Source organism: Malurus melanocephalus, unplaced genomic scaffold, assembly GCF_030028575.1.
Source record: "Malurus melanocephalus ecotype Western Australia unplaced genomic scaffold, MMel_1.1 scaffold_94, whole genome shotgun sequence".
Taxonomy (NCBI): domain Eukaryota; kingdom Metazoa; phylum Chordata; class Aves; order Passeriformes; family Maluridae; genus Malurus; species Malurus melanocephalus.
Genome location: NW_026623326.1, coordinates 1,321,282 through 1,341,484, shown reverse-complemented (window position 1 = coordinate 1,341,484; position 20,203 = coordinate 1,321,282). Strand labels below are relative to the sequence as shown.

General features: G+C 40.2%; 1 protein-coding gene across 1 annotated transcript in view; it reads left to right on the top strand.

Moving 5' to 3' along the window:
• The window catches only part of ADCY5 (adenylate cyclase 5), a 199,400-nt gene that overhangs the window by 97,048 nt on the left and 82,149 nt on the right, over positions 1–20,203 (top strand). The window lies entirely within an intron of this gene.

The following is a 20,203-nucleotide window of genomic DNA, read 5'->3' as shown; positions in this document are numbered from 1 at the left end:
CATCCTTGAGTATGTTTAGTTGGAACTTAGGCTTTTGTGATTAGCATCTGCCTTTATGCAAAGGATATATAAACACTTGTATTCATTCTGGTTTGGGTTAAGGAATAGTTACTTGCTYATTTTAAATGGACACTTTGAAGACTTGAGTCAACTCAGCCATTTGCTCCTCAGCTTTTTTCTCTCCCTGCTTTCTCATCTGTTTGATGGAGAATTGGAAAGCAAAGAGGGGCTCTTGTCTGAGTTGATCCTTCTCTCCACAGACCAAGCAGTGGCCAAGGAGGTTTGGTGTGGCTGCRTTATTTTTAAATATATAGGGACAGGAAATTCTGAAGTGTAACTTTTATGCTTGTGCTTGTTGGGAACACCAAAATAAATTAAAAGTTTGGGAACGTCTTGTTCATGTACAGCCTGTACCAGAACATCAGCAGCATAAGCAAGGAACAAATCCTTCTTCAATGAACATGGTGGCCACAGGGCTTCCTCACTTTCTAGTTATTTTATATTTCCCTCCCTCTCCTGTCTATTAGTTCTCTGTAGCTGTGCACATGGACATGCCAGTAGAGCTTAGGGTGCAGTGCAGCAGCCCTGACAGTGCAGGGATTTGTTGGCTGGTTTTCAGAGGGGGAAGGACTGGCAGTGCCCACCCAGTGCAGTGTGGTGGGTGCCTTTTCACCCTTTCCCTTCAGTCTGCCACAGCTCCCAGCTCCCCTGGCCCCTGCTCTGTGGCTCAGGGCATGAGGCTCAATCAGGGATCAGGGCAAGCTGTGCCGTGCCTTGCAGTTGGATTCTGGGGGTCCCCGAGTCTGTGTGTGTGATGCGGATGCAGGAACTCCATTTCTTTTGAAGCTGATGTGCACAGCCATGGATTAAAGCTCTGCTGACTGAAACCCAGTGAGCTGTGACATATGCATGCCGGAGAAGTTACTTTAAAAGGGGTTTCAGGCTTGTTTACTGCGAGTGCTCAACTTGATCAAGGCTGGTAGCACAAGCAATAATAAAAGAGGGGACAGGAACACAAGAAATCCTTTGTGGCAAGCCATGTGTAGTACTAGGGAGAGATGGTCCTCACTGGAGCGTTTTAGAAGTATTTTTAGGTTATGTCTTGCAACCGTGGGTTCTGTGCATTTACTCACCCCCCAGCTCTCACCACACACACAGGCAGGCAGACAGTCATGCTGGAAACTGCATCCCATCTTACTTTCATTGTTTTCTTTCTTTTTTTTGTTTTGTTTTTAAAAATTCATTTGAAGGTAATAATCAAAACAGAATTCAGGACCTCAAAATCTCTGCAACTGCAGGAGTTGGCACTTAATGGCAGCTTTGCCTCTAGTCGTGGCATGGAGTTACTTCTGAAGCCTTTGAAGTCAACAGGGCTGGAGGGAGAAAGTGTTGTGTTGCTTCTTTAAAAAGAAACRTGCTTCAGTTATATTTGCAGCTGGGGTTTTAATGGCTGCGAATTAAAGCATGTTTTATTTGGCCTTTGTTTTTAGTGCACTTTTACCCCTCGGGGCACTTGAAGCCAAGGCACAGCTTGAGATGTAGCTGGCGGCAGCACAGGAACATCATCAGCCTCCTCTCCTGCTCSTCTGGGTGCAGAGCTCACACTCAGGATTTGTGTCCCCCCAATTTACTCACCTGGCACCTCTTTGCATGCACTGGGTCTCTGCTTTCACAACAACAAGCAGTTTGTGGCTGGCAGTGTGGCTTGGAGTGAGCTGATGTAAACTTCTTGTATTGGCCCTGGAGACCTTAATTTCTAATCAGCTCCAATTAAATTACTATGAATCTGATAAAGGGRAAGGAGCTCAGTTGAAAACGGTGCAGATAGGCACTTAATGTGWTTTAATGTATGTCTACATAGTTTAACCACTTATCTGCACACCTGGCCTAAATACTTGTGCAAATCTGACCCATACCCTTTTTTGGACCATATTAGCATTGAAAGGAGAGAAGGTAGATTATGCATTCAGTAGGTTACAGCAAAGTGCACTTCACTGGTGGTTCAAAGGTACTCTGACATGAGAAGATGTAATAACCCTCCCAGCCGTGCATCTGCTAGGCYCTGTGTGGTGGAATCTTCAACAAACCACATCAAACTGGTGCCACAGGCACCAATAAATACTGAGCAGCACCTCTTTTTGACCTTTCTTTTTACTCTGCCTGATTGTGAGTGTTGCTACATTTAGTGATTAGCAGGCTACATCAGCTGTCTCAGTCAACTCACTCAAGCAACAAGAAGGTACGATAATTTTTTTTAGAAAGATTTTGTGACATAAAGTAGTGCTTGGCAGTAGTGCTTGGCAGTGATAACCTTTTAAAGTAACAGAAGGACACATAAGGCATGTGTCCTAATAATAAAATAAAGAGGKTTTTGTATGTTTGACAGATGACAAACATCCCAGTTCAGACTGTCTTTCTAGAGGCTCATTTCAGCATTCCTTGAAAAATTAAAATAATTATACGATGCTCTCTGATGCACTGGATTTCAGTGAATATAATAATGATTGTTCTGATCCATAATCCATGAATACTGAGGACAAACTACTTCATGGTTTCAGTGAGGCCATGAAAAAGGACCAGGGAGGTTCTTACATGTCCTCCACATGCTTGGGGATGAAAACCTCTGTCTCATGCAGAGCAGAAATAATTSTTTGGTTCTTGTTATGAAGTTGTTGTTCTTTAGATTACAGTGGCTTTATTCCTCAGTATCTGAGATTTTTGCAGCTGTCAGGTGTTTCCAGGCCTTCATGAATTATGGACCTRGAGTCACTTTCCCTTCTCAGAATTCACGGATTATATTGTTAAGGCAAATTCTTCAACATTTATGACTTTAGGTGATGCAGCAAGAATATTTTGCTTCGTTCTCCCTGTTTAACTGTTGTCTCAGAGGCTGAGAYAAAGAAGATGGTGAATGCTTTTATTAAAGTATTGAATAATGTGGTGCTTGAGAAATCTGTATGCAAAACCTGGCTTCGCTGCTGKTTTTTTCTGTGACCTTGGCCTGAATATTTGCTTATTCTGTGTATATGAGACATGAGGGTACTATCTCTCCCATTTTCAAGCATGGTATAAGAATAGATCTGTAAGTACTTGAGGGGTCATGGAGGCAGGAAATGTCATCAACCAAAGGCATGCCATTTTATCACCATGCCTGTACACCGCTGTAAAGAAAAAAAAAAGTGAAGAGAGATTTTTCTTGTGTCTCCTGTTATTCCAGGAGCCCATTATCACCCTTCTACTTAATGCAGCACTGCCATGTGAGTCTGCCCATSTTGCATGGGGTATCTGAGTGGGATGTTGCCCTGTGGGTGGCTGGGTTTATTTTGGTTTGGCTGGGTTTTGTAATTAYCAGGACACAGGTGGGAAAACTTGGACCATTCATTTTGTCTGAATGCTACCAGGCTTCGCCTGTGCTTGGTCCCTGTAATAGTTTTCCCTGTCAATTTTCTTTCTGAATAAGAGGAATAAGTRGTAGATCTGTTTTATAAGGTATTTCCCCTGCCTCCCCTTGCTTTCTGTGCCTAGGAGGATGGTGGCCTGCAGCAAATTCCCTGCAGCATCTGTGTTATTGCATACACATGCTTGTGACAGTTTAATAGTAGCTGTCAGATAACATTAATGTATTGCTGCTACAAATAAATCAAGCAGGGCTGCAAGTGAAGAAGTGAGTGAATGAGATAGGACAGTCTCGTCCATCACTATCAGACAAGGCCACSCCAAGTATTGTCTGCTCACTTCACCAGTGACACTGTTGGCTCTGTAAAGATGTGTTTAGTGGGGACACCCAGTCCACAGCCAGCAGCCCTCCCTTCTGTGAATACCCAAAGGGCTTCATTTGTCACTTACTCAGAATAAGGAGAGAAAACCTTCTGAAATAACCTTGAAGACSCTCTTTTGTTAAGTCCTGAGGATGGACCTTTTTCAGTCTGAACCCCCCAGTTTGTGTCAGGTGACTCAGTGTGACTTCTGTGCTCATCCTGGTGGCAGCAGGGTGGTCAGGTAGATCCTGAAGCCTGAAACCCCTGGCTGCCCTCCTGGCCCTCTTTCTAGGAAGGCTGTAGGTAGTGGAGCTGGCCACCAGAAGAAACAACTGAGTGAGGGAAAAACAGTTACACTGAAATTCCTCCCACAAAATTATAGCCCTCATCTGTCAGTGTGCTACCACTTAAGGATCTCTGTTCTGTGGCTCTCTTTATACTTCGGAGAAATTCATTAACTTAGTACTGCTTATAAAAGGCTCTTTATCTGATAGTGCAGATGTTTCCAAACTCAGGAGTGCAAACTGTGCCTGGAGTACTGTCCTCCTCCTACTGCTTGTGCAGATCCTGGAATTATCTCTCGCATTTTAACACTGTTAGAAAATCGGCCAGCAGTAACTTGCTCACAGCTGAGATCACAATACACTCACTGCACTGCCTCTGCAGGCTCTGCAGGTACASTGGGAGCAGAGGTTTGGCATTTGAGAGCTGGCATAATGTGGATGGAAAATTACTGTGTTAGTTCTCTCACCTTAACACTTGTTGATAGTTTTAATAGGTTGTGATAGACTACAGGAAAATACAAATCATAAACCTACAGTATACCAGACCACTGCCTAGTTCCTGAAAAGCATTAAAGTGTCACAAGTGACTCTGTGATTCAAGAAAGCTCAGAAAGTTTTAAGAACTTTTTTAAAAAGAAAAAACTTCTTGCAGGAGCATTTGCTTTTACTGTGTGAAGGTGGTAAATTATTCTTGAGTATCTAGCTGYAGAAAGGATCATCACTACTTTTTTTAATTTATACATCATTGTCGTGTTCTTAAAATTCTCTCCRTGACAAGTCCTTTGTAGTTCCTTAAACTGGTGATGGTTTTATTATGCTGAATTTGACAGGTTAATGATCGAGTAGGAAATCATTTAATGCTTGTTAGTGCATTTTCAGATGATACAGAATTAACTCTGTCCTTTCTGCAGCTAAAACCAGAAACTAAATCTGGAGTTTGGTGGTAGAGCAGGGATTGTAGCAGGTAAGAACCAAGAGGACAGGCTGAGAGCAGTGCTCCCTTGACCCCTTGCATGTTGCATTTAGGATAACAAAAGAAACATTAACCATCATKCTGAAGAGTCAATACCAAAATAAGGGGATCTTGGAGGAATATCGTATGGCTCATTGTAGTGATGCATTGGTCTAATGTAGGATTTGAAGTGTCTTCGTCTGAAGTGTCAGGAGATGCTGGAGTTTTGCTGTCTGGCAGAGGCAGCAGAGGTGGTTTTCATGCTGTGGAAGACTGAGCCTGTTTGAAGTGGACTGCTGCCCCTTTTTTATTCAGCCATTAATTACCTTGCTATGAAACCACTATGAAAACTTGGTTTGAATGGGAACCTCTGTGGTATGGGCAGTCTCTGACAGTAGGATGAGGGAAGTGCTGACATGTCATTAGCAATAATATTAAAAAGCAGAAAAGCAGTAAAAAGAGTAAAGGAATTTGCTCTAGATTTGTGATTTTGAGAACAAATGAACTCACAGCCTGTTTTCAGTTCCTCATGCTCTGTGTATATATTTTAATAACTTATGTTTTTCCTGTTTGAACTGGGCAAGCCCTGGAGAACAAGCTGTTCTTCTGGAATGCTTTCGTTCATTTATTCCCAGTAGATTCCACTGGGAAATAAAATCAACAGCCTCTCCTCTTCTGAACAGTGACCCTCACTGTGTTTGTTAATACCTTTCAGTGTCTGTCTCCATCGAAACTCAGGGTAGAATTGCTCAACCAGAATATGCAGAGGAACAAGAACTAATATCTTTTGAGCTTTAAAAAAGTACATTAATTGCATTTGATTTTGGGTGCCCAAAGTAAATGCCTTACTGTAGGAGCAGCTCACTTGTTTAAACTGCTTTTAGAAATTAAACTTTTTATACAGATGCTGAATTTTAGATCCTAAAAACACCTCATCAAAGTATCTTAATGAACTGGTGACAGCTATACACCTGAAAGATCTTTGAGTGTGTGGGCAGAAATGCCAAAAATTGATTTCCCCGTGGGACCAGGAGAAAAAGGCAATTTTAAAAAATTTTCYAGTTGAGTTTGCATTTGACTTTCCTATCACTTCATGCTGCTTAAATGGATAGTGATTGAGTCCTGCAGCATAGGATCTGGAGACTGTTTCTAATGTGCATACCTTGAATATGYTCAAGATGGTTTTAAATTGGGTGTTGCAGGACAATTAAAAATGGGTTCAGTAACTCACACTGTGAGAAAAGGGGGCAATATCCAAACAAAAGACAGGAAGGACTGATTTACCAAAACAGACATGGAAAGGGATCTGGTATAATGATATCTGAGTAAAAGGTGTCCTGGAAGTGCTGAAATTCTGTTTGAATCTTAATTCTAGAGGTCTGGAYTATAAGTCCACTTTCTGTATACCTTGCCAAATAGAGAAGGACTAGAAATCTACTCAGGGGGACAGAAAACAGTGTAATCAAGGCCTAAAGATCAGAGCAGACTGTGGTCAAAGGGGGAATAGATGAAAAAATTATTTTCAGAAACCTAATAATTTCTTTAAAAGAAATTATTAACTTCTCTAATAGTTGCAAAAAATAGTGGGAATAGCTTCAGTGATTAAATAAATTCTGTTCTGTCTGAATAAAGTACAGTGACAGTGTCAATATTTTATGGGTCAGAACAAACTGCTTGACTTCATGAGGTGTAAGGTAACATGAWGAAATGTCTGTTTAATGCAGCTGTTACCGGCAGAGGAGGTGAAAAGGGAGCTTGATGGAGCATCTGGTGGGTGAGATTTGAGTGTATCTGGGCTGAGGCAATTCTGCAGAGCTGGGGAAGACTGAGATGCCATTGCACAGGGGTATTCACCTCTCCTGAGGCAACTGCACCTGCTGTTAATAAGACGATTTTCAATGTCAGGGATCTTTGCTTCCAGGCACTTTAGGAATCAGTGAGCTTGAGCACATTTTCCATCTGCATTCAGACCAAGGGCTGACTTTCTTCTGCCTGAAGTGGAAGCTGCTCCTTCCAGGTGCATCTTTTGTTTCTTTGGTGTTGGAACTGAAGTTTGGCAGTCAGACTGAGGAGCAGGGGCAGAGCTGTGAAGGCTCTTCCTCATCCACCAAGGTGTTTTACTTTTCAGTTGGTGACAGCCACACTGACTCCAGGTCTAGTGGCTTTCGGGACAGTGTAGGACAGTGGACTTAGGACAATGTACACTTCTAGGTCTTTTTTTTTCTACTCTTCCCCTCCCACAAGAAATCATGCTACTCACATTCCTTTACTTAAAGAAAGGCATGGSAAGTAACCCAATTACTTTTTACCCAATTCATTTTCCTGTTTCCGTTGTTTTCAATCTCTAATTCTGTTTCTTCTTGTGGATAGGTAACTTCCAACATTTTAATTCTTGTTGTTTAGAACTGATATGTGCATAGTTGGGTGATACCTAGCATCTGACCCATCCACAGTGGTAGGAAATGGTGGGGAAGGTAAAATATTCTCCTTAGRGTCCAAGTCCTGTATTTTCAGCTGTCTCATATACATATTGTAAGTCCRGTAAAATATGATGTTGATTTTCCAACTAGTGTCTCTTTCCAAAGAGCACAGCATGTTCTGAAGTAATTAAACAGCCATTTTTAAGATAGTTCTTCATGATCTGTGCAGTGCTGATAAACAGATATMGCAGTTTTGCATTGTAAAAGTGATATTTTAAGGGCAAATGGAATCTCTTAAGTTTGGGTACTCATGCTCGGAAATGTGATACATTGCTTACCAAGCCTTGTTTAAAACAGATAAAAACTTGCCTGAGAACYGATGAAAATTATTCAGCATTTAGGTGTTTGCTGCAGCCTCAATTYACTTCTCTGGTTCAAGGCAGTCTCAGGACAAGCCCAGTGTTTAATATTTGCATTCTCTTTGCAAGGAGTGGCAACTGAGATCATTTGGTCCTCTGCAGACCTGACAGTTGAAGGGACTGCATGTGTAGTTTGTCACTGAGTAGAGGTTTTTTTTTGAGGCAGAAAAAAAAAGTGGAAAAACCAGCGTTTTGATTTCAGATTCAGTAGGAAGGAAATACATAACCATTCCAGAAACATATTTGTGCATCTTTGTCCATAACTTACCAGTCTCGGTCCTCTGTTCTGATCTCTGTTTCCCCATCTCCRTTTCCTTCTTCTGTCCCATTTGGTTTGGGTTCTGCCTTTTCTGAAGTTTCACTACACTCTCCCTTCTTTATATTTTTTKTGTGTGTGTGTTTTGCAGAACTGCAAAGACTTTGTGAACTTTTCAGTTAAACATGAAYGCAAGAAGGAAACTGGTAGATGATAATCAGAGCCGAGCAGGCTCTGATAATAACAAAAGCATCAGACAAATTTAGGAGTGTTCAGTACTGCTTGTGATGATGCCTGACATTATGCAGACAGCTCTCAGCGTCTGATTGCTGGACTAGTTGGGTTTATCAGTTGACTTCTGCTATAAATTTCTGAAGTGGTTTCTTAAAAAGGAATAGGRTTTGGAGGGTTTTTTGTTTATAGGCAGACAGTGTACATCTGAGTYAGTTTGTTTTGTGCTTGCTGTTCTCAAACAGTAGGGTACTTTTAAAGACTGTCTTGTAGACCTYGGTGGGTGAATGAAGTAGATGACAAAAATGATCCATTTAAGTCTTTTGGTTTAGTCTGTTGTGTTTCTGTATTCTCCTRCTTTGCACTGTATATCTGGATTTGTGACTTTCACAATCCTTTCACTCTTTCTTCTGTTTACTGTTGTTTTACCAGCTCTGCAGCAGGATGTGCCAGTTATCACTGCTGTCAAGGACCACCTACTTTACCCAGGGATAGCTCATATTTGCTTCRCCAGAAAGCACAAAGAAGTGTGTGATAGAATAACATCTGAGAGATATAATTAATTTTCTCTAGTTCTATCTCCCTTAAGCTGRTACAGTTAAACTGATAAGAATACACAACTGGTTCCAATATCTTTATCCTATCAAAACAGCTTAGGAGCTCCYTATTGGATTTAGACTTACAAATGCTATCCCATTACAGTAGCATGGCAAACAACCAGTTTAGGATTTCAAGTCAGAGTGTTGGGCCTTATCACATACTGAAACATTTTACACCTTTTTTTTTATTATTATTATCTCTTGTTAAATTCTTCATTTGTGTGGATCTCAGTTGCCAGACATAAGGTACAGTAACTGTACCTGTTTTTCARTAGACAGCAAAACCTCTCATGGCTGTTTTTCCTCTTTAGGCAATTGTTTATYCAGTTATCTTCCACGTTTGAAGTACTTTTCATAAACTCATTTTGAAGTGAACTGATAAATCTGCACATGATACAAGGGCTGATCTGTGAAAGCTTAGTAGGCAAGGCCAAGTGCACAGGAGTTTTGTTCTTGAAAATTAAAAATCTAATGCTGTGCCTAAATATTTAAGCAGTGATGCAACAGTGATGATGACAGAGGAAGAAGATTGCGAGTGAATTTGTTTATTGTCAATATTGTCCACTCCAGGAAAAATGTCTCTTTGGAATATATTAAGAAAAATATTGCCTATAATRTAAGAAAGGCAGCTATTGATATTCAGTGGACTTTAAACTTCAACAGAATTGTGGTCTCACTTTTGGGTTGCCTCAATTTTTCAAGAGGCAACTGGGAAATGGGCTCTATAGTCCATAAGATCTCTTAGGTTCTGCCTGTCTTGTTGTCATATTACAAAAAAAATCTGAAAATATGTGCGTGGTGCTCCCTATTTTTTTCTGTCTGTCTTCCGCAGATTAGGTTACTTTAAGTAATCATAATTTACTGTTTTTCAAAGTTCAATTCTGTGGTGTACAGTATCCTCTTGGGGAGGTTAGTATGATATTCGGTCTATTTTAAATTCACCTCAGAAAACCTATTCAGCTGCATAATCTCTGGTAATGATCTTTGGGAGAATAAAAGTACATGCTCAATTACAGGCTCAAAATTTTCCACTAGCAACAGAAATTTGGATTTAGTTTCTTTATATCCTGCCCAGTTCTTAGCCAGTCCAACTTATTTCAACTGTCATAATTCAAAGGCTCTTCCAAACTGCATCTCCAGGAAAGTGAGGTTGATTTGTTTGTTTCTGTTAAACAATAMATTTTTATAGTATTGTAATTCCAATGTTTTCAGTACATTCATCTTACACATTTGACAGTGAGAAAAAGCAGGTTCAAGATCTTACCAAAATATCCTTTGGYTGTAACATATCTTAATTCAAGAATCCACCTTCCTGCCATTTCCTTATGCTTACAGAAATCAATGATGCAGTTTTGTGCTATGGAGCTTGGATAATGTTTTTGATACATATGCTTCAAAAATTTACCTTGAAATGTTTTCCTTCGGATTCTGCAAAGCAATTTAAATGGTGCCCTGCAGAGTATGCTGTGGAAAACTCATGTAGTAGAGAGTAAGCAAATTGTTGAAGCAATTGGAGCAGAAGGAGATTCATCTTGGCTAATTTACAAATAATCATTGGGTTTGATCTAGAATCGTGAGGCGTTCGTGTGCGTGTTTGGGGACAGACAGACCAGGGGAGCTGAGAAGAAARTGCAGGGTGGATAAAATCAGGATTTATTGTGTAAAGAAGGCAGAATGAAGGACTCATGGAGAGTGCAGTGGTGCAGCTCCACAGGCCTCGAGGAGAGGGGCTGTGTACAGAGAAATCGAGGCAGGCTAAATCGTATTGTAATTTGTGTTATAAACGGAGCTGGCCGTAACCACTGCCATTGGGTTGTCTTACACTTGCCTTCATAAACACTTCTGAAGTATCTTTTAGAGCTCCTCTATAAAATCTTTSTTATATTGCTGAAGACCTTTGAAATTCAGCATGACAAAGCCAAAGGCCCAGGAATGTGCCTTYAAGCTGATCATTGGGCTCAGTTAAAATTTAGTTGGGAATTTGCTTACTGAGTTTTTGTGTCATTGAATCCAAATCTGTTTAGRGATCAGTATGCTCAGCTGCTGGAGCAGCCAGACTCGATAACAAATCCCAGACTTGTGTGYAGCCCCTCTGATGCAGAAGTAAGCCCAGTTTACTGTAACAGCTGGCAAAACCATCACACATCAGCCTTTGAAGGAGAAAATGTGATCCAGCCAGGGCCCTGATAGATTGACTTGGATTTTAGTGGTGGCTGTGCACAATCTTTGCAATCTGCTGTGAATGCTGCTCCTTCACCTCATCTGGTACAAGCCACTGCTTCGGTTCAAGAGTTCAAACTTTGCTGGTGGTGCTTGTTGTGTTTATTAAAAATATATGTTGGGATAGGGATGTTAATAGGAAGGAACAGAGCTTGTGGGCAAGCTGCTCTGGCTTAATTTGAAATCCAGCAACAGGAGAAGAAAGGAGGTCTTCTTTAAATCAAAACCAAAATACCCATCAGTATTCCATTCTTTCTCCAATTTTACATTTCTTCCCACACAAACAAAACCAGTCTAACTCACCGCCTCCCAAAAACATGCATTCTAAATGCTTGGGAAATAGTAATTTTTATATCTTACAGACCATATTTAGGACACTCATTTCTGCCTGCTGAGCAACTGGAGAATGTTTTTTTTTGTTCCCAGATAAATAAGCGTTACTTTCATGTAACTCAATAAATATTTTTGTTTTCCCAGTGACCTGGAGATGACTYCTGTGCTCAAATGGTGATGGTAGATAAGGGGTGTGACACAGTCCCTGTATCTGAATCCAGGGCTCCCTTAAATATTCCCARGAACACTAAGGGCTAGGATTCTCTGTGACAGGGGGAAGCAGAGACGTGTTTGTCTTCATGATTTTGCTTATTTAGTACAGACATTTTCTCTCATAACCTTCAGATGGAACCACAGGTCTTGGGAAGGTGCTTCTCTCTGAAATGTGTTTGCTGGCAGTGTGTGGGATGCTGGGAAAGGCAGAGTATCCCTGGGCAGGAGGGTGGGGAGGGGAGGTAGTGACAGCCATGGAGGTGACTCTGAGGAGCTGGGATCCTGGGCTTCAGAGGTCTTTTCTGATGAGATCACGTACTTGGTATGGCTGCCAGGCACAACCAGTTCCAAAGGGAAAAAAAACGCAGAAAAGCAAAGTAAACATAATCTTGCTCCCACCATGGCTTAAATCAGTTTATGTATTTGCTTGTGGAGTTAGTTGATGTKTATTAATGGAGTTTCATGTGTGTTTCAGTGTAGCCGACTGATTTTGACAGAGCCTGATAGAAAACCTAAGCATTTGTCTTGCTTCCCKCACATCCCTTCCATCAGATAGGGGAGGAAATAGGATATAAAAGATGAATAAAGCGCATTTCTCAACTTTTCTCCTCGTTGATTACAGCTCCCTTTAGCTTCAGAGACATTATACAGAATCTGGATAAGCAGACATCTTAATCCAACTTCTATTCAATTACAATATTTTCTATTAGCACCTATTGTATCTTCTTATTTTACCAGCTCCTCGTGCCTTGGGAGCACAGGGGCAGATGGGACTGGCATGAAAATAACTCARATGCGATTACAATCATTTTCAGAACAATTGATTTTGCTGGAATATCAGAGCTTTGTTTAATTTTCTTAACTGAAGTCATTGTCTAAATTGCCTAAGCTATCATGCATCTGGGCAAATTTTGTACAGTTGTCAAAATTATCTTGACATATTCTTTATGGGAAGATGTTTATCCAATGAAAGCTGTGAGTCATGCACAGAAAGTCTAGGAGCTTTCATCCACTTTCACATGCTCAAGGAGAAGTAGCTAATGTTTCAAGTCCCATTTGAAGAGCTTTTATTTTGGTAAGATTGTCTTTGGCTGCTGAAGCTTTTGTCACCTCTGTGGACCAGAAATAAACACACTTCCAGGGAGATGAATCCACTCATGGTACAAATGCATTTTCACTTGGGTCAGGTTAAGTGAGCTGGAGTGTTAAAACATTAAAAATACTGCGCAGTATTGCTYGTGAGATCTGTATCAATCCAGGAGCTCCATTTCTATCATGTAGTCCATTCTGGAGGCTGCCACAGCAGATTTGAAATGGGCCAAACTTGCAACTTGTGCTCAGCAGAAGCATCTGGYTGGTTTTCCATCTTTTAAAATAAAATTTGAAGGAGACAGCCTGGTTGCAAAGACTTAGGTGGTGATTTAAATAAAAAAGCGGAGGTGAATTGTCAACAGGGGAAAGGGAAAATGTCCCTGTTTTAGTGGAAGAAGCCTCCCCTTCACTTGTTTCAGTCTCACTCTTGCATCCAAAACCACARGATGTTTCCCTGGAATTCCAGCTTCCCATGCAGCTTTTGCTTTGCTTCATCCGAATCACCATCGAGGATCCCTGCAYGAAAACCAGTGCTGATTTGTAGCTTGTAAAGTATTTTAAGTGTGGAGATAAAGAAAAACTTGTTTGTCACAGAGATTCATTGAGGACAGATGGCAGATCCAGGAATCTCCTTCCCTACAGTTTTACTGCTGGAGAAGGGCAGCACTTTCTCTCCTCCAGGCTGTGCCACCGTGCAAAGGATGCTTTGCCAGGATCTTGACAGAATTCCAGGAAAATTTAGACACAGAAATATTTCTTTTAGCTGATTTTACACCAAGATGTGGTTAGGACATATATTCTCCTTTTCTTAATCTTATCAGTCAGTAATGAAAGGGAATTAAATCCCAGCAGAAAAAAAAATAATAAAACAGTGACAGGGAAGCAGAATTTATCCATTTTATGTAGGAATTTTTCCTCTTGAGAAGCTTGATAAAAATGTATCTGTATTGGTAATGTGTTGTTCTTTAATAAAACCAGGATTTTAAAGTTTTAGTTATTAAAAAGCCCAAATCTCAAATATGATATTCTGCATGACAGTAAAAACATCAGTGGACAAGAATGCACAGAAGGTTTGCAGTTACAACAGTAAATTAATTGAAATTATATAGAATAAGTTGTGAAGGATTGCAATTAAAAATGCAGMCTCAAACATTTTGATATCCTCTGAAACAACTAAGAGAATTGGAAAATATAAATATTTTTTCCCTGAATGAAGGGTATAATGTATTAGGTCTCTACCTGCAACTGTGTCCTTGAAAGTTCAATTTGGTAAACATTTTTTTATTCTAATGGAAGAATAAACTTATGTGGGGCAAAATATGTGTTTGGCTTTTCCCTGGAGAACAGAGCATCACATCTGAGAGATCAGTGTATATTGCAGCTGGAAAGGTGAGGTGGTCACTGAAATACACAGAATGGATGGCCTCAGATTAATGTTTTTATTGACTGCATTTCTCAAACAGTGATATTCATAGGTGGCATAAGAGTTTGTTCAGTGTTCTCAGCTAAAATACCATCACGTGTCACTCTCAGCAAGTAACTTTATGTCAAATATAGAATCTAGTTGAAAAAGTAAAGTGGGCAGCTTTTGTTCTTGGTAGGCTCAGCAAACAGAAAGAATATAAAAAAAAAGTTTCTGCAGAGAAGGGTTTCTGCAGAGACATTTTTTGTTCTCACCATCGACTAAAGAGATTGACTGCAAATGTAGAACATTGCTCTCTAATAATCAATAATGAATCCTGCTACTTTSCAATAGTTAAATTAAACTATAACTTAGGGAAGCATTTAAACTCTCGGTACTGGCTTCAGTAGCACTTCTCTTGTGTTGGAGAAGCCTTTGGAAGGCAGTGGCTGGAACTGGTTTCCTGTTCTGCTCAAGRTCCGAGCCGTGGTTCGTTTTACAGCAGCAGCAGAACAGAGAGGGAAGGCACCAGMCAGCACCTTCAGAAAATTTGTTCTCAGGCTCTGGTGTATTGATGTAATGGTTTGAGGCTGCAGTTCTCTCTCAGGACTCAGTAAAAATATTTGTCATGTTTGAAATTGAAACCTCCTGATTTCTTCACCAGTACTTGCACTGTTCTTTACTGGYCAAACACTGGGAGAAGACCATGTGACTTTAACTGTTTAATTATCTTTCTACCATAATCTACAAGTTTTCACTTAGTACTCTGCTGGCTGTAGCTCTGGGAAATGAAAGATGTTGTTGTATATACAACACAAATACATGAGTAATTTGATCTTGGAGCCAGCTGATGTTGTCTTTCATTTTAATTTTCATTATGCCTTTGGCTCTGTAGCTGCTCCAATTTTTTTTATTAGACAGTTGTATATAAAGAGGCAATAGAGGGTTAATTGCTGTTCAGGGAAAGTGTTTAAAAACAGCACCAGCCATATCTTATAACAACAATACTCTCTCATAATGTTTGTGCTTTTTGTCTTTAGAATTTATCCATACTTCCAGTTTATGATTGCACATAGAGGTGTGACAAATTGTCTTGGATAGTTAGAGCTTTTGTAAACAGTGTATTTTTGTTCTTACATTGTCTACAGTACGTGTTCAARATTCCATAGTAATTTTTAAAGGTTAAAAAATTAACTCTCAAAAGTAAAGATTATTTCAGCATCTGCCCCTGCAATTAATAATTGGACCAGTTTACCAATTCAGTATACAACCACTTTGAAATAGCCTAGAAAGACAATTGTTATCTGCTTTTAATCTGTCTGTTGCACAGATGATCACTTTAGCAAAAAATTTGCTGCTAGGTGAGTATCATGAKAGCTGTAAAGCTGAGGCAGAGCAGTGTCACCCTCTGGAAAGTAGAGTACATAGATTGTTGTTTGTTGCAGGTTGTTAAATCACMATATTTGTGCCTTATTTCTCCTTGTGACAGTTTTACTGCCACATAGTAAATCTTCAAACAAAATTGTTTTCAAAACAGGACCTTATGAACATATAAAAACAATATTTTTATTTAAATGAAAAGTAAATGGAAAAACTAAATACTTATTAGTGGTGTTGGAAACTAAAGGGAATACCCTAATGGTGTGATCTCAGAACAGAAATAACCCTGAGCTTCTGCAAGAGAATTGGACCAAAGCAGAGTAACGGCAAAAAATCAAAAGCTGTGATTTTTTTAATAAGCARTGATATTGCAAGGAATATGGCCCACCTTCTCATGACAGTAGCCAGCCTTGTTTGCCCTGGCAGAGGTAGGGAACTAACTAAATTTATCTTGATGCTATTTCTCATAAGCATGTTGTTGTCTCTTAATTACATATTGAATAGCAGCTGGTGTTTGAAGAATTATCRAATAGAAACACAGCAGGGAGAAGTGTGGCAATATTGATGCAAGCTGATACTTTTTCTGCTCRTGGGGGTCTGGAGGCACTCCCCTGGCCACTGAGACATCCTGCTTCTTCCTCAGCCTGGCCTGAGGTGCCCAAAACGTCAATTTTGTAACACTGGTGTCAGGCCAAATTTAGCTCTTGATTTTGATTTTGTAATACCAGGTTTTCATAACTCCTAGAACATGTGGAACTAAACTGTTTCCATCTCTTGTCTTTTTTCCTTCAGTCACCAGGGGAAAAAAATATTGAAAACAGTTTCCTGCGGGAGACTCAACAAAAGCCTTGCAGTGCTCTGTTTGTGCGATGAAATCAAAGGGACTGGAAACTGTCKGCTCTGTTTTGTTGTCTGAGATTGAGTGATCTATTATTGCAGTGGCACTAAGGAGTCAYGGTGCTTTTTGAAAACCCCTCATAGTACATAGCTTTTCCTTAGGTACTGAATCACCTTTGAAGGGCTCTGTCTTGGTAACACCAGAACAGCATTTCTCTGCCTCACACGGGTCATGTAAGAGTAAATGTGTTAGTTTATGAAATGCTCACATGTGGTAATATTGCAGGCAGGTTTAATAGCTTATCTGGGAGTTATATGGATGTTAAATGGTCTTTTATAAACGRTTGTTTTCCAAAATCAGAAAGGTAGGAATCTTCTTACTTTAAATCTCTAGTTAGGCAGGGGGAGGAAACCAACCACAAACCAGACAATTGCATCTTTCCATTGCCTTGAACAGCTCTTCAAGCACAGATTGTCTGAAATAGCTGCCATAATGTGTTTTTACTTTTCAGGCCATGGAGCTTAGGGAATCAGATTTTTAGTATCTACATCATCTCTTTCCTCCTGGGACTGAAGCTGGTTACCATAGCAAAATGGCAAGGAAGCTGATAAGCAAGTAGTACCATTTGGCAAACAGGATATAAATTTATTTTGTTAAGGCAGAGGACTGTGAAAAAAATTATTGCTGCTAGAATTTTTTTTTTTTGCTTTATTGTGTTTTATGCCTGTGTAGAAAATTATCAAGAACAGATATTGAACAAAATGCTCTTGCTCACTAAAAAGTGTGGCTGCAAACAGTAGGAGCTTCAGTTTTAAGTCTCGGCAGATTTTTGATACTTTCACARAGAAGTTATGCAGTAACACAGATATTACACAGTAATTTCACTCCTTATGTTTCAGAGTATTGCAAAGATGCTATACTGTGAATTAAAGGAGCTCCTGATAAACAGAATAAATACAGCTACCTATTCCCTGCTACTTACAAATTACATTGCAATATCATTTTTGTTCCTACTTGATGAAGTGTGGCCATCTGAGTCTGTCTTGTAAATCAGCCTGTGAAGTCCCTTGGGTTTTTGTAAAGTGATGCTAGTGAGTGCTGAAAAGTTAAAYGCTTTATGTTCCAGAAATGTTACCAATAATGCCAATTCTGATGTTTTTTCTACTCCCTCAGTGTGCAACATGAGCCACGTGCTTTGAACAGCACAGCCTGGCTGCTTAAGGCATCCTCACAGCAATTGTATCTTTGTGTGTGAACCCCATTGTGGGGGGACTTTTTGTTGGCACCACATCAGTTTGTCAAGAAAGACTTAAAGAGAACCTTTTGTTTCAAGACTGAGGTGTTTCTCTTTCTGCTGGATTAATTCTTGATATGTTGTCTGGCCTCTAAACCACCTGTTGTCTCCTGTTCTTGGTGCAAGGCTTGAGTCACTGTTTTAGGGAGGGTTTTTGGGGTTTGTGCTAGTGCCTGTAAGTGAAATCTCAGAGTTTTGAGATTAAAGTAGAAAACKGCTTATTTTCTTAAAACCTTTGTTYTCAGTTTTATCCATTCAAAATATTTGATATGTACTGGTGACATTCTGTGTSCCCTGACACRTTTTCTAATTACTGCACAACTGARTAGYTCCAATGGAAAGGCTTTGGGAGTCWTRCTGTAATCTGRGCATGCAAAAGATGCTSTTWAGTTTTAACCCSTTCAGCCCATATTAACCAGATTGAACTCGTAAAAGTGCTGCTCACTGGCTGAGAGTCTCAATTGATGCATCCATGGAATGGAAATCAGAGTAAATCCTAGGAAAACTTTGTTTTGACTTCCTTTATAAGCTTTTTCTTCACTGTAGTAAGCACTGGCATATTTTTTATGCTATTGGGGGACTTTTCACCTTTTAAAATTATCATTATCACCAAAAAAATTCCATGGAGGTTGACTGGTGTCTGATCAACTTGGGGGAGAGAGGTGGAGAATCTTGGATTTGGTAGGATCCAGCCAGCCTTAGGAAGAGCTGAGTGAGAATATAATGGTGAGGGRAGTGTGTGAGTTTAGGATCAGGACCTGGTTTATGTCCATATATGTGATCTGCACCTTCAACAGCCCCATTCCCACGTGCCCTGTGGACTCTGCATGGAGGGACCCGTCCGCAGGGGTTGAGGGTAATTTCATCCTAGAAAACCAAAACATGCAGATGCTGTTGGTGACAGTCACCTGTGGGTGTCCATGCCCTGCAGGGCCTTGTGCTCTAATGTGTTATCCCAGTGTGGGAACTCACTGTAGGGACACGGCCCAAAATGCAGCGCTTGGACACACGAACTTGGGAAGTTGGAGTGTTGCCATCTGCTGGCAGCCATCCATCCACAGAGAGAGTTCCCTCCTCTGGCTGTCGTTGATGGTGTTGCTTAAATTGAGCTGAAAGATGAGTTTTTCCTGCCTAAATCCTGTTTCGAGTCAGAGTTGTCAATAAAAAAATTGTTGTAGCCCTTAGCATATGGATGTAGTCAGTTGGACTAATCTCTTGGGGTATGGGTCTGTGTTGAGATGGGGGCAGCTCCTCTCTCCTGCACAGTGTCCTGCTGGTTTGGGGAGTCCTGAGTACCCCCTATGAGCTCAAGGTTTGAGGGGTGTCCTGCAGCCCTCCTGCCCTTCTGAGTCTGGCTCCGTATTTTCAGGGAATGGGCTGGCCTGGAAACTGCTTTTTTTATTCTGCAAGTAAAACATTAATAAAGGGATATATTTGGACTCATGAGGGAACAGAGCAAAGATCTGTGTTATTAAGGATCTTGGAGGTCTGACAATCTTTCCCCCTAGAAGAGATGAGAGGTGTTTCAAATCCGTCCGTCCTCAAAGGGCAGTCCAGTACAGTTTGTGTGAGTCTCAGAAAGTCCTGCTGGGACTGACCTCTGTCAAGGGAAATGTTTACATTAAGCTGTCAGAAGAGCATTTTACTTGAAACAAATACCAGCAATGGGCATGAAYGTTTTCCTTTTTATTAAAAAGTAGTTGGGAAATAAAAGGTTGCAACACAAGTTTTCAGCAGTTCTATGATGGCTTCCTTACAAAACATAACCCACATGGGAGCAGAAGAGTGACACAGCTCTTCCTTCATGCKTGTCCAGCTGAAATTTGTTTCAGACTTAGCAACTCATTTCTGTACTCATGCACAGAAATGAAAAAATATATGTTTTTTTATCCAGTAACATAAAATTTTGAGTTGGAACTAGATCATAGAGACTACTTCAGCTGCTCTTGAACTATGTGAATATCAACACTTTACCTTCATTATTTCAAGAACTATTTCAAAATAATGGTTTCATGTACCTTTGAAATGTTTTTGAGCCAGATATGTAGGTACACCAGCATGGAAATATTTGTGTTCCTCTGTCAGATCTCTCTGCACGAATTATAGGTGACTTGTGACAGAGTTGTGATGCATTTTGGCTGGTTCTTTGTTACCAATGGCAGTTTTCCAAAGCATAACTGAGTATTTAGATAGATTCATGTCACAGTAATCTGTCTAGTATTGAGATAGATTCATGTCACAGTAGTTCCAAGATAATGGATAAGAAGCAATATTGCAGAATTACCAGTGGAATTGTATCTTTTATTGGTGAAGTAATACACAGTGGTAAGAACATGTATTTGAGCTCATATATGGAAGTTTTGTATCTTAAATACTAGAGAGGTAAAATACACTGGGATTAAGAGCCTGAAGTTGGATGTGTTGGATTAAGGAGTCATGGAAGGGGCTGGCTTCTGGCTGGTGCTTTGTTACCAATGGCAATTTTCCAAAGTGTAACCAAGTATTTTTCTCT